Source organism: Lissotriton vulgaris, chromosome 1_1, assembly GCF_964263255.1.
Source record: "Lissotriton vulgaris chromosome 1_1, aLisVul1.2, whole genome shotgun sequence".
Lineage (NCBI taxonomy): Eukaryota > Metazoa > Chordata > Amphibia > Caudata > Salamandridae > Lissotriton > Lissotriton vulgaris.
Genome location: NC_141685.1, coordinates 1,503,588,197 through 1,503,602,915, shown reverse-complemented (window position 1 = coordinate 1,503,602,915; position 14,719 = coordinate 1,503,588,197). Strand labels below are relative to the sequence as shown.

At 42.3% G+C, this 14,719-nt stretch overlaps 1 pseudogene; it reads left to right on the top strand.

Moving 5' to 3' along the window:
* Positions 1-1,172: 1,172 nt before the first annotated feature.
* Positions 1,173-2,359, top strand: LOC147750725 (28S ribosomal RNA; annotated as a pseudogene).
* Positions 2,360-14,719: the final 12,360 nt, after the last annotated feature.

The window sequence follows — 14,719 nt, the reverse complement described above, 5'->3', positions numbered from 1 at the left end:
GTAGATTTGATGGTACTGCATTTGCAGAACACATTCACACCTATAAGATGTTATAGAGCTATAGAATTCTGATTTGATATGCAGGGCTAGTGATTGTAAATGACATTTACAAATCTCTGATACCTTGGCTATTGCATACTTGTTGAGCAGATGGAAGGCACTAAAACAAGAGCCTTGATGTGTGCAAATTTAACATTCGTTTGTTGTAACTGTTGGTGAGGTGTTACTTACCAGACTTCAATCCCTCACATTTTCCTGTCAATGCCTCAAGAGGTAGGATGGCATGCACCTTCTCCTCTCAGGGTGTGAGTTGTATTGGCAGCACATGAGGTTCACCGCCAGTCTTCTGAGCCACCAAGCGGTGCTTGGAGGCCAGGTTCTTCCCTATTGTCTTGAGTTTGTGCCATCTCTTCCTGTTGTCATTCTGTGTGGGCAGGGTGTTACCTACAGCATTACTTTGCTAAATCTTGTGTCCCATATTTACTTCTTACTACTGACATAAATTTGTTCGACTTATGCTCCAAACAGTTGTGGCTCAGCTCTAATGATTTCATCCACCAGCACTGTCAACTTGGTTTCTGCAAAACGTGGATTTGTGCAGGTGGCATATTGATGTGACAGTGGGTGACAGTGCAGGAAACAGAGTTAGAAATATGGAATAAGAAGAAAAGGTGTGACTAGGATAAATGTGCTAGACATGTGTGTGGATTGTGTGTGATAGAAAAGTGTTTTAAGGCTTGGCTTCTCTCACTCAACAAATGATGTGTGTGTCTGTGCTGCTGCATAGTTGCAAAGCATCATGGTCTGGGGAGGGTTATGTTTTGCACTTTGATTTGTAGGTGTGTCCAATTTTGACAATTGACATCAGATTTGTGTGTATCACTGTTGTAGTGTTTCGCGTTGGCTATTATGTGGGTCTGGGACTGTTGTGGGACGGCCAACAAGGGACCGCCACTACATGGGTATTTTTGTCTTTTGCCCTCACTGGTACCACATTTGAGATGGCCTCATCATCCCTATTGGCACAGCTTCAGACCGCTACGGTGCATTCAATGGCTACTTCGATACGTTTATTTCTGATAGTGAACAAAACTCCTCCATGCTAACTAGTTATGCACCTCCCAGCAGTCACAGCAATATCGATAACTCATCTAAACCTTCTTGAAACACAGACTAATGAGTCTAACACATGTCTGAGTTGGAGGGCCGAGCAAAACCCTGTGGTGCAATGAATTTGAGGGCTGGCAGGCACTGTCTGAGACGGGATCCTCCTAGGAATCTAGCCACAGGCCCATCACCTGCCTGTCTTACCCACTTTGTCAGGTAGGTGGTGCTTGAGTGATCATGATGAGACAAGAGAGATGGTGATCTATGCCTGGGCAAGGGGCAGTCAGAGGAAATTCTGGTGGAGGTCTGTAGAGGTCCTTATGGGCAAATTGGTCATCTGATCTGGGTACTGGGCTACAAGACTAATCAAACCATCTAGTAGCTGGTTCCATTTGAAATATCGCTCAGGATAGCTGATGATTGAAAAAAACAATTTAACTGGTAAAGTGAATGATCTAAAGTGAAGGTCTCAACCTATTCTCAAACTTTAAATGGGTAAGAAGCCTGGCTCTCTGCCGTGGAGCCTGGCATGGAATGCGAGTGCTTAGTGTGCCACTTTTGTTAAGCAGAACTGGTACTGCAAATTAACTGAATGCTGGGTTAAGGTGCTCATTGCTAATGCTCATCAGACCCCATAAAAGGTGTTGGTTGATGTAGACAGCAGGACGGCGGTCATGGAAGTCAGAATCCGCTAAGGAGTGTGTAACAACTCACCTGCTGAATCAACTAACCCTGAAAATGAATGGCACTAGAGCAACATTCCCATACGCAGTCGTTGCTGTTCTGAGAGCCATGGGTGCTAAGCCACTACAAGCAGGAGGGTTGCTGAAGTGCGCATGGATGCCCGGGGTGAAGGCCCGGGTAAAGCTGCCACAATTGCATGTCTAGGTGATAAAAGCAAGTATTCAAATTAGTACTTTGAAGGCAGAAGTGGAGAAGGGATCCATGTGAACAGTAGTTGAACATGGGTCAAGAGATGGGTGGGCGCTGATTGAAAGAGATGAGCAATGGCCTCCATTGCCCTCAGCTGATCAAAAGGGAGTAGTGTTCAGATCACTGAACTCAGAGTGGTGGAAATGGGTACCCTTGTGGTGTCCAGTTCAGTAATACAAATGATCCCAGAGAAGCTGATGTGATGGGCAAGGCGCCCTGTGATGGGTTTTCCCTGAGTTGGCCCGGTCCAGGGAGGCTTTGTGCTGGGTGGTACCCATATCCACAGCAAATCTCCAGGGTTACCAGCCTCTGGGATGTTGGAACAATGTAGGTGAGGGAAATTGGAAAGTCAGATCCATAACTTCAGAATAAGTGTTGGCTCTAAGGGCTGGGGTGCGAAGCAGGGCTGGGCATGTGTCGCAGTTGGACAAGGCAGCACCCTCCAGGGCGATAGTGACTCTGGACATGAGCCGGACTCTTCCTGTGTGTTGCCCCAGCTGTGGTGGTCACCTCTCCCCTGTCTTCCCTGGCAAGCAGGAGTGGCGTTCTGCCTCAGCCGATGCCCAGGAGTTGAATTAGAACTGGTGTTGACTAGGGGAATCTGACTATTTAATTAAAGGAAAGCACCATAAAGGCCCAAGACAGGTCTTGACATAATGCACTTTGAGCCCAGTGCTCTGAATGTCAAAGTGAAGAAATTCAATGAAGCGCCGGTAAACAGCAGGAGTAGCTATGACTCTCTTAATTTCTACTCAGTTTAGTGGCCTTTTCCTCAAAGGTGTCACGCGAGTAATTATCTCTATACCACTATACTCTTTGAAGAGAGGTCTATAGAGATGGGCCAAACAAGGTGTTTTCATAGTTGTGAGCATGATAATGAGAAATGGCAAAGCTAACGATCACAATTACAGATAGGGTAGTTCCTGGAGATTTAAAACCCTGTTAAGATGTTGAAAGGAGGTGCTGTCTTTTCTACAATTCATTAACCTCCTCTCCGATTTGCTCAAGTCAACACCCAATTCTAACAACCCAATAAATAACAGCGAATCAAATCACGTTGAGTCGTTCTGTTCATCCTCCGTTCTAATAGAATATGAAGTTAATTGTAGAACTCAGTGAATTTTTTATTGAATTTGTGGCCTCTTCAGCCAAGAGTGACAAAGTTGCATCAAGACTTGAGACTTTACCTGCTGTTTATGAGACCAACAATAGACCCAATAACAAGAAAAGTGATTTTTCCAAAAAAGTAATTTACTGGAAATGTCCCAATGATTTATACAACTGTGATGTTGAGACATAATGGGAGCTTTCAAAGAGCTTAGAATGCCTGTCTCCAATTACCATAGAGGATTCTTCCTGAAAACATATTGCTCAAAATATGATGAGGAAGCCAAATTCTACAACATTGCATGCCACCATGTAAAATGCAGGGGTAGAGTAAAGATAGGAGAGCTAATGTTTCTCTGTAACGTCTGTAACCTTGGGATCAGAGCAAAAATCGAAATATCAGCACATGCTCGGCATGCACATCAAAAAGGGCAAAATGATGCTACACTTACAACTCTAGCAAGCAGCAAATCAATCAAATTGTGGTCACAAGAAGAACTATTGCTGCTAGCTAAATAGGAAAAGTATACGAAAACAAAATAAATATGAATGGGCTCATGGTTCCCCATTTTTACAATAAAAACAGGAAACAAATTGCTGAAAAAGAAGGGATAGAAGAGATAAAGAAAAGATTTAAAAAATTCAAAATAATGTTCAGCAGGCATCCAACAACACTGAAAGTGACTCCAAAGATGAGCCTGAAATGTCAGTGAAAATAGCAACCAAAAAGCTTAAAGACTTTACCGACAGAAAGCATCAGAAATACTCCAAAGCATTGTGATGCTGCTCTGGACCTAATGGAAGATATTGTTACTTATATTTCAGAAAACACCACTGATATAAGTCCTGTTCCAATCAATCGTAATGAACTTCCAAGTGAACCGAGTTATGAGCCTAAGCATACTGCTCAAGAGGAGCATTAGAATGTCCCAGTCCAAAACAACATACAAAGCAAAGACAGAATGCATAATAAAAGATATGCAAAAGCAAAGGGCAGTTATAAGGAATACCAGGCAATGTTTAAGAAAGAAAAAAAGAAAATTGCCAGAATAATCACATAAGGTGCACAAGATGCCAATGGCCAAATAAGAAAAACCCAAAATTCATCCCTATTGACAGGTTAAAGGAAGAATGGGATGTTTAAAGACTATGCAAATATTGTACACTGCTTGAAATAACTAAAGCTTTCAAACAATCTTAAATAAGCAGTGGGGCCTTATAATATTTGCTTAACAATGTACACAACAAACAATGAAGGCTGCTGCACAAAATATTATCAACTTGATTAACCATGAAAATAGTCATAAAATGCATAAAGAAAAAAACATTCAATACTAATCCCAAAGAATGTACCAATCCGTAAACTAAACAAAATAAGCAACTTGAGACCAATTACAATCAGTACAGCTTTCATGAAGCTATTTACAAATATCTTGACCAAAAGACTTCCTTCATTTGTCAAATTAAATATGTGACAAAAAGGCTTCATGAAAGTGAGAGGTTTTCTAAAACATCTGATTTCAGAATATCATAAAAGGGGCATGAAAGAATAAACATTCACTCATCATTTTTTTACTTAACCTGTAAAGCGAGGGGATGAGCCCCATGGGTCTCTCACTGTTGGCTCCAAGTGGCCAGCACCTGGTGGGTGTAACCTGCTCTGGGGACAGTGGCAGGTGGGAAGTTTGCTTGGGTGGTACACCTTTTAAATGATAATATAGGTGGCATAAGGCAAGCTCAGGGAGGACAGAAACCTCCTGCTGAGCAGAATCCCATAAGCTCGTTTGATCTCAATTTTCAGTAAGAATACAGACTGTGAAAGTGGGGCCTCACGGTCCCTCTGGCATTTTGGGTTTGAATCAGGAGGTGTCAGAAAAGTTACCACAGGGATAACTGGCTTGTAGTGGCCAAGCGTTCAATGCAACGTCGCATTTTGGTCCTTCATCGTTGGATCCTTGTATCATTATGAAGCAGAATTCGCCAAGCTTTGGATTGTTCACCCACTACCATTGCACATAAGCTGAGTTTGTACCATCCTGAGACAGGTTAGTTTCATCCTACTAATGATGTGCAACAGTATTCCTGCTCAGTACAAGTGGAACCGCAGGTTCAGACATTTGGTGTATGTGATTGGCTGAGGAGCCAATGGGGCAAAACTATCATCTGTGGGATTATAACTAAATGCCTCTAAGTCAGCATCTTCCTAAACCATAATGATACCGCTATCCTGTGGAGCTTTGGTTGCCCTGGGATAGTCGGCCTCTTGGACTGGTGCATAGAGCCGCTTGCATGGTGGACGGAATGTGGATGAAGGGAGGCTGCTACAGCCGTTTGTGCACAGCATTATTGTGGGGCACCCAGTGCAAACTAATTCATAGATGACCTGAGTCACGGTTTTGTAAGTAACAGGGCAGCTACCTCACTGCGATCTATTGAAAGTCCTCTTCTGAGCCAAGCTTTAGTCTCCATCTATGGATGCCTGCAGCACCTCTACCACCACCACACCTGCGGGTCCCTTTGCCACCAAGCTTGTGGAGGGATGTGGACCTGTGGGAGGCCCCCTCTACCATGTGCCATCTGGTGGTCTCCCATTGCAGGTCAGCAGGGCAACCAGATGGCCGAAGTGGGGTCCCTACCTTGCAAGAGTGACCAGGAGTCAAGTAGTCTTGGAAAGGAGCCTCCCCAGTACATGCCTCTGAGTGCATGGCCTCTCGTCATCTGCGGACTACCATGGGACTGGGTCCAGGGGCCTGGGTCTTGGGCCATCTGGTCACTGGTTTGTCCCGGGCTATATGGTCTCTGGGTCATCCCAAGCTATCTGGTCACCGGGCTGGCCGACCAGATGGCTGACAAACTGGCCTGCGGGGCTAACTCCAACGTTTGTCTCTCAACCCTGGTTTTGTGAGCCCCCACTTCATGGGAGCCTAATAGTCAAGGTAAATGATCTTTCAAGGCAGGCTCATGGGGGTTGGATGTGGGGTAGGCTGGACCTAACTTTCCTTGGCTCTCCAGGCTTCAGGAAGGTAGAAGGCACCCACCAAAAGCAGGACCCTGAGTACTCAGTATGGTGGTGACAGTAACAACCCAGAACAGGGTGGCTTCAGACTGGGGAGAACTCTCCTACTCCCCCACTGGGTTTGGAGTAAAGAGCAGAAACTAGCCCTGCGTGAAGGCCCAGCCCCTGGGGTGCCGAGCTGGAGCATGAGCCCAGGAGAGCTCAGAGAAGTACCCAGCAGATGCTTGGGCCTGATCTTGAGTGGTAGCAACTCTTGATGCCCTGCAGCACCCAACGGGTGCTGTCGGCAGACCTAGCGCAAGGCTAACCTTCTCCTATGAATGAGCTGGGCCTGGCAAAGGGGAAGCAGCAGACCAGGGAAGCCCTCTCCCCCTTGTCAGGCACTGAGGATACCTGTGGTCATGCCCTTGGTCAGAGTTCCGGAAGGGCCCAGGCTCTATCTATGTGGTGGTCCGCCCACCGTTTTGAGATGTTGGCAGGTCTCTGGACAAAAGACCATCTGAATCCCGCTTACTTCAGAAGGATTGTTTGCCATACAATTACATCAGTAAGGACTCTCCAAGCTTGATAGAGTACTAGAAACTGTTGATATGGAGAAAGTCCCGCCACCACGGAGAGAGTCCCGCTGCCATTGAGGGATTCCAGCAAAATATAAATCAGGCCCTTATGGTCCAATACCTTTCCCAATATGGTTTAATTTGAAGTGGAAATAGCAAATGTGACTGATTTAATGTCCAACAGCTTCCCCAAAATGGTTCAGATTGGAGGAGAAATAGTACAAGTGACTAACAGCTTCCGCAAATAGTTCGGATTGAAGTGGGAATAATGAATAGGACCCCTTTAGTGTCCAACACTTTCCTTAAAGTGGTTTAGTTTGCAGTGGGTATATGAAATGTGACATTTCTTGTGTCCAACAACTTCCCCAAAATAGCTGTTATTGGAGTGGGAATAGTAAATCTAACCTTTTGTGTGCCCAACACCTTCCCTAATACGGTTTAGGTTGGACTATGGAGAGTAAATGAGCCCATTTTAGTGTTCATACCTTTCCCAAAATAGTTTAGATTGGAGCAGGATTAGTACATCTGACCCCTTTAAGGCCCAGCAAATTCCTAAAAAAGGTTTCTAGATTGTTGTTGTGTGTACTGTTAGTTTTTATTTTAAATAATAAGGAATTATAAAACTCAAAATTTTGTTGTTTTTATTCATGCATTTTATTTATTTAGATTTATGTTAATTTTTTTTCTTTGAGTTTGAAATATACTTGTATCACATTTATTTTTATTTTAACTCATTTTCAAGTCGTATTTGATATCACTTTTTCACAAATGGTGCAATATTACTTACATATTTTTATATATGGGATAGAGTGTTCTTGCATTGTCTGAATACATTTATTTGCATATAATATTTGTACTGATTCATTTACAAATATATTTTATAGTACTATTTCATTTATACATCACATATATATTTGTATTTGTCCAATGGACTTTTTTTTAGACACTTGTACACATTTTTAGTGCATCTTTTAACACTGATTTCTAAAGGAAATTTGTATTTTTAAATTTTTATTTTGTGACCATTTTATTTACCACTACCTGTAGTTTGTACTCTATTAGTATCACATTGAGGTGAATTTGTTTGAGTCTGTTGCTGTTTGACGGACGAGGTAAGACCCTTTGTAAGTTTTGTGCTAAGGAGATGTGGGACGTTGTAGTCATTGTGTGTTGTGGTGGTAGTTTTGTTTTCAGTGTTATGTAGTATTGTGCCATATGCCGAACTATACTTTGTTAATAATGCTTCGTTATTTTGCACACTGTCATACTTTCTATAATACTTGTAGAATGTTAATGCTTCTTTCTATTACAGTTGAGATGTATGTTTTGTGAGGGTGGGCATCAAATGTTTTTTCACAGGTTTGAACATCAGAGTGCAACATTTACACTGTTTTCAATGATTTTTTTTCATTTAAAAAAGGAAATTATTTTAGTTTAATTGAAAGCAATATCATTTCTTAAATTACTTTGTTTATTCAGATATTTTAAAGAAGTTTTTACTTTGAAGGCTTCAGGATTTATATGGTGTTGTGGATTACTTAGGTGGATTTAGTTTGGAGATTTCATTTTTGCATTTTGTGGGGAGTTTCTTCTAGGCTTTCTTTGTTTTTATTTTTCACTTTTTCTGGATTGGATTTTTTGGAAGTGAATGTGAGACAAGAACAGGAGCTTCACAAATGTAAGTAGATTATTTTTGGGTAGGGAATATGTATTTCGCTTTTACATAATTTGAAATGTTTTATTTTATCTATGTGTGTTTTAATCCGTGAGCTGTATTGTGTATGTTTGAAATATCATTTTTGGTTTTGTTATAAGTAGTTTTTAATTAAATATTGCATTAAATAATTTTTATTTCTCAGACTTATTCTGTAGTTTTGTACCACACTTTAGTATAGACTGATTTATGAAAATTACCATTGTAATATTTATTTTAAATTGTTTATATTATGTTGGTGTATAATATATCATTACCTGTTGAAAGTCTATGTTCTGTGGATATTCGGGCTTCCTTATGATATCAGTCAGAAGGCTCCGAACGGCATTCAGATTTTCCTAAACCGAGTCGGAACCCATATTTCCGATCAACTCGGTAACATTTCCGACCGACCGACTACGATGGAAGATAACGGGTCAAAGTCTTTCTGACTTGGTTCTGACTGGCTTTCGGAGACTACGAGTTGGTCAGAGCCGGATCGTACAGCACTATAGATCGCGTATTCAACCGAGCAATTACGATGCTGGATTGGGACAGCCTTTCTGAAACATAGAACAGCTGTTGGAAACTGACTTTTGCGGCCTGTAGCAGGCCCCCTTTCATGCTGAAGCCTCTGGTTGGGTCCCATGGGGGTAGCCATGGGACCTCTGTTTGTAACCATGCACAGTGTGGCAGGCTCCATGGGGTGCTCACTACTGGGTGCAAGGTTTTCCACAACAACCCCTTTCTTAAATTGGAGGCTGTGTTGTCAGTCAGAACACAGGCTCCAATTGAAGTCAATGGGAGTCCGACTGACCACTGTACAGAACCATCGTAATCGGTTGGTCCGACTTCCCAACCAAGTCGATCAAAAACGTTTCCAACAAGGAGTCAGTTGAAATTCTTTCCTACCGACATCGCAATGAGTCCCTTATTTGGAGATTTCATTTTTGCATTTTGTGGGGGGTTTCTTCTAGGCTTTCTTTGTTTTTATTTTTCACTTTTTCTGGATTGGATTTTTTGGAAGTGAATGTGAGACAAGAACATGAGCTTCACAAATGTAAGTAGATTATTTTTGGGTGGGGAATATGCATTTCGCTTTTACATCATTTGAAATGTTTTATTTTATCTTTGTGTGTTTTAATTCGTGAGCTGCATTGTATATGTTTGAAACATAATTCTTGGTTTTGTCATAAGTAGTTTTTAATTAAATATTTCATAAATTAATTTTTATTTCTCAGACTTTTTCTGTAGTTTTGTACCACACTTTAGTATAGACTGATTTATGAAAATTACCATTTTAATATTTCTTTTAAATTGTTTATATTATGTTGATGTATAATATATCATTGCCTGTTGAAAGTCTATGTTCTGTGGAGATTAGGGCTTCCTTATGATGTCAGTCAAAAAGGCTCCGATTGGCATTCAGATTTTCATAACCCGAGTCGGAACCCACAATTCCGATCAACTCGGAAATATTTCCGACCGACTGACTACGATGGAAGATAACCGGTCAAAGTCTTTCTGACTTGGTTCTGACTGGCTTTCGGAGACTCCGAGAGAGCCGAATCGTACAGCACTATGGATTGCGTTTCCCACCGAGCGATTACAATGCCGGATTGGGAAAGCCTTTTTGAAACATAGAACAGCTGTTGGAAACTGACTTTTGGGGCCCGTATCATGCCCTCTTTCATGCTCAGACCTCTGGTTGGTGCCCATGTGGTAGCCATGGGACCTCTATTTGTAACCATGCACAGTTGGCAGGCACCATGGGGTGCTCGCTACTGGATGCAAGGTTTTCCGCAACCACCCCTTTCTTAAATTGTAGGCTGTGTTGTCAGTCAGAACACAGGCTCCTATTGAAGTCAACAGGAGTCCGACTGAACGCTGTTCAGAACCATCGTAATCAGTTGGTCTGACTTCCCAATGAGTTGATCAGAAATGTTTCCGAAAAGGAGTCAGTCGGAATTCTTTCTGACTGACATCACAATGAGTCTCTTGGTTGTTAGTTTTTATTTTGATGTGATTTAAAAGTTTAAAGTTGGTTGCAATTTATTAGGCAGTAGTAAATACATTATAGGTATTGTAGTGTTATGATAATTACCATACATGGTGTACATCTGTGTGATATATACTGGCATATTTTAAATGTTCTGTCCATCATCCACTTTACACAATAGTTTAGATTTAAGAGGTTGTTTTGGGATGCAAATATGATTATTCTTCTGTCATTATTGTGATGTTATGTCAGAGGAAGGGTTCATTGTTATATGTGTGTTTAGGAGTTCTGGAATCTGTATGTCTTGGGGCAGGACAGGTTTGATTTATGGCTATTTTTGTATATTATATTAGGCATTTTAAAGTAGGAATTCCTGGTATCTGACTTATATTGTGCTCAGCTACTTTAGGGAGAATGTATTTTAATATTATGCTTCGGGCCTCTTTTAAATCTTGAAGTAGATGCTTACTTTTATTTCGGTTATATTTAGAGGTTCATTAATTACAATATTGTTTTTCATTGTGGCCCTATCATAATGAGCATTTGCATATTATTTAGAACACTTTCAATTCATGTTCTCCTTGCTCATGCTTCCTACCTGCATGTGTGATGTGACATATGTTGCTTTCTTTCATTCTGCCTGAATGTAGAATTATTTAATTATTAATAAATTAGTAAACAAAAGATTATATTTGTTAATCTTTAAACATGCATTGGAAAATTTCCAATATTTTAATTTCATGTGTGCTTTTTCTATAAAAACGTTTGTTTTAGTTTTAAGTTAAAGAAAAATGGTTTGGTTAGATTGGTGTGGTTTAAGTTTAAAGAAGCAGACAGAGCTGCAATTAGAAGAGTTCTTATGTTTAGGATATGCCATAGGGCTATAAATGTATTACTTTAAATGACTTTGGCACTTTTACAAATAATGCTATTTATTTAACTTGCATTGGATAGATGACCATGCAAGTTTTCCACAACAAGATTGAGCACATAGTACTTTGATTTTCGGAGATTCTACTGGTGTTTTTTATAAATGTACTCACCCACGCCTACAAATCCCTCAACAACATCAGACCCAAATACCTCAATGAAAGTCTCCTTCCACGTACCCAAAAAGAACCTCCGCTCCGCCGACCTCGCCCTGGTAGAGACCCAGCGCATTCGCAGAACCAGAGCAGACAGAAGAGCCTTCTCCTACGTCTCAGCAAAAACCTGGAACGGGCTCCCAGTCGACATCAGACACTTCCCCTCTCTGCACACTTTCAGGAAGAGCCTCACTACCTGGTTCTTTGACTGATTCAAAGTTGCACCCCTCCCCCCAGCGCCTAGAGTCCCTCACGGGTGAGTAGCATCCTTCAAAAATCCCTGAATGATTGATTGATTACTTCTACTAAGACAATTTCTACAAGAGGGTTCTCTTGAAATTAGAGCCAGGGTATGCTTTAAAAGGATTCAGATCTCATTGACTACTGTAATTGACAGTTTTAGTTCAATCATCACCTCCTAATCATGGACTGTTTACCTCATATGTGTTTAGGCTGCCTTTCCTATAATAGAGATGATATATGTTTTGTTATGTTATGTCAATTTGTAGAACACACAATCACCCGAGAAGGTATCCAGGTGCTTCGGCAGGTGTTTAAGTGTGTGGTCCCCAACATTCTTCTACAAAGAACCAAATCTTCAGCTTCTTGCAGAACTGAAGTAGTGAGGAGTGTTGAGGGGTTCATTCCATGTCATGCGTGCGATGTAGTAAAATGAGCAACTACCTGTTTTGCCATTGCTGATGTAGGGAGTGTCTGCGTGTCTGATGGGTTGGTGAAAGTGTATACAGCTGTTCAGGTATTCTGTCCCTGAACTGTGAAGGGCTTTATATGTGGCTGTGAGAAATTTTAATTGGCTGCCGTTCTGAATGGGGAGTCAGTGAAGCTTTCTGAGGTGCAGTGTGATGTGGGTGCAGAATGGGAGGTCGAGTATGAGTCTTGTGGTGGAGTTCTGGATGGTATAGACTCTGTGTAGGAGTTGTTTGGAGATTACAGCATAGAGTGTTCCCATAGTCTACCCTGCTGGTGATGAGTGTTTGTGTGATGGTTCATTTGGTGTTCTTTCGCAGCATGCACAGGATGTGGAAGCAGGAGGTGCTCCCTGCATTGACTTGAGCCATCAAGTTGACCTTGCTGTCTAGCATGATCCCTCGATTACTTGCTTTGCCTGTGAGTGAGGGTGTGGGTGTTGGTCTTAGCTCGGACATTCACCAGGTGAAGTTCCATGGGGAGGTTTTGTTGCCAAAAACCAGTACTTCTGTCTTTTCAGAGTTGAGGTTCAGGCAGTTGGTTCGAATCCAGTCTGCTATCATGGTCATGCAGTTGGTAAAGTTGGTTCTGGTGGGGGTTGTTATGTCTGTCAAGAAGAGAATAAGTTGGTTGTCATCAGCATAGGAAATTAAATGATGTCTTGTGTCAGAGGATGTTGGTGTGTGGTATCATGTATATGTTGATGTGGGTGGGGCTGAGGGATGATCCCTGTGGGACATCACATATCAGTCTCTCGGTCTCTGAAGTGAAGGGTAGGTGCATGAGCCTCTTCGTTTATCCAGTAAGGAAGGAAAATATCTATGTGAGAGTGGATCCATGTATGCCAATTTTGTGGATTTTTCTGATTAGGGTGCTGTCGGAGACAGTGTTGAGGGCCAAGGAGAGGTCGAGCAGGATGATGGCCGCTGTTTGTCCTTGGTCCAGGAGGGTTTGAATGTAGTTGGTGACCACGATCAGTGCTGTTTTGGTGATGTTTGTCTTATGAATCCTGATTGAGTGTTGTGTAGAAGATGCTTTATGTGGACTGTGAATTGCTTTTTGATGGCCTTCTCAATAACTGTGGCTGGATAGGGGAGCAGAGAGATGGGTCAGAATTTGCTCAGTTGATTCAGGTCAGCTGTGGGCTCCTAGAGGAGGACATTGATTTCTGCATGTTTCTATTCTTACGGGAAAGAGGCAGATGTGATGGAAGTGTTAATGATGTGGGTCAGGGTGGTGCTGATTGGTGATGTTCCCAGGTTGTAGATGTGGTTGGGGCATTTGTCCATTGGGGCACCTGAGTGGACAGTCTACATGATTACCACGGTGTTGTTTTGGGGAGATTTGTCCATTTGGTCAGGTGGCAGTCTTGGTTGGTGGTGGGTAGGTTAGAGCTGAGTTCTCTGGGGTTGAGTTGGTGTGCAAAGCTGCAGTAGATGTTTGTGATTTTGCTGTGGAAGAAGTTGGGTAGGTTGTCGCAGAGCTGTTGGGAGGCAGTGATGTTTTTCACAGAGGCTGAGGGCGAGATAAAACCCTTGGCTATTGAAAGGATCTCCTTGCAGCTGCTGGAGATTCATTTGATGTGGTCGACTAGTGCTTTTTTCATGGTGTCTCTTATTTGCTGGTGATAACGACTGTGCATGGACTTCTAGGTAAGTCTATTGGTGGGGTCGTGGCTTGCTCTCCATTTCTTTTTGAGCTGCTTACAGAGCCCCTTGGTGTCTAGGAGGTTTTATGTGTACCAGCTGACCTGGTAGTTTAGTCTACTACGCTTGGGTTTGAAGGTAGAAGGGTGCGTGGGAGTCTGTGCAGAAATATAGGGCCTTGGCCTTGAAAGGAAAGGAAAGTTTTCAACCCGTCAAACAGGTGACTGGGCGGAAAAGGGGCTTGACATGGTGGCGGTGTCTGCAAGGCACGGCCATCCAAATCAAGATGCAGGCGGTGATGTGCCTTTCCATGGCGGTGTTGTTATATTGCAAGAATCAGAAAAAGGGGGAAGTAAGAGGATATACCCGGTTTGTCCTTCTAAAACAAAAATTATATGCCAAAAAATAGAATCCCAGTAATGTTCTCTGCACAATTCTCCACAAAAGAAAAACTATGTTTTTCTTGGAAAACCCTCACCCCCCAACCTCACCTCTGGGTGGTATGCTTCATCATCTGGGTGTGCAACCTATGGACTACGTGGGAACACTGGTTGTTCACATCAATACTCTTGCTGGTTATTCTGGTTTGTTCTAATGTCGGGGCCCAGTGGACCTATGCTCCTTTCTTCATTGTGGCCCTTTGTTGTCATTGGCCCTGTCCTAGGAAATGCCTTTCCTGATTGTGTGTGTAATTTGGATACTGGCCCTGGGGTACTCCCCAGTATTCCTGCGGTTGGTGGTGCATCGGTAGGAGGGGGCATAAAAATAAGGTATAGGGAATGTCTGCAGTAAGCCAGGGCAAAAATAGGAAACCCACGAACTTGCAGAAAAACGTAGCCACACTATGCAGAGTTCTGCGAGCACACTG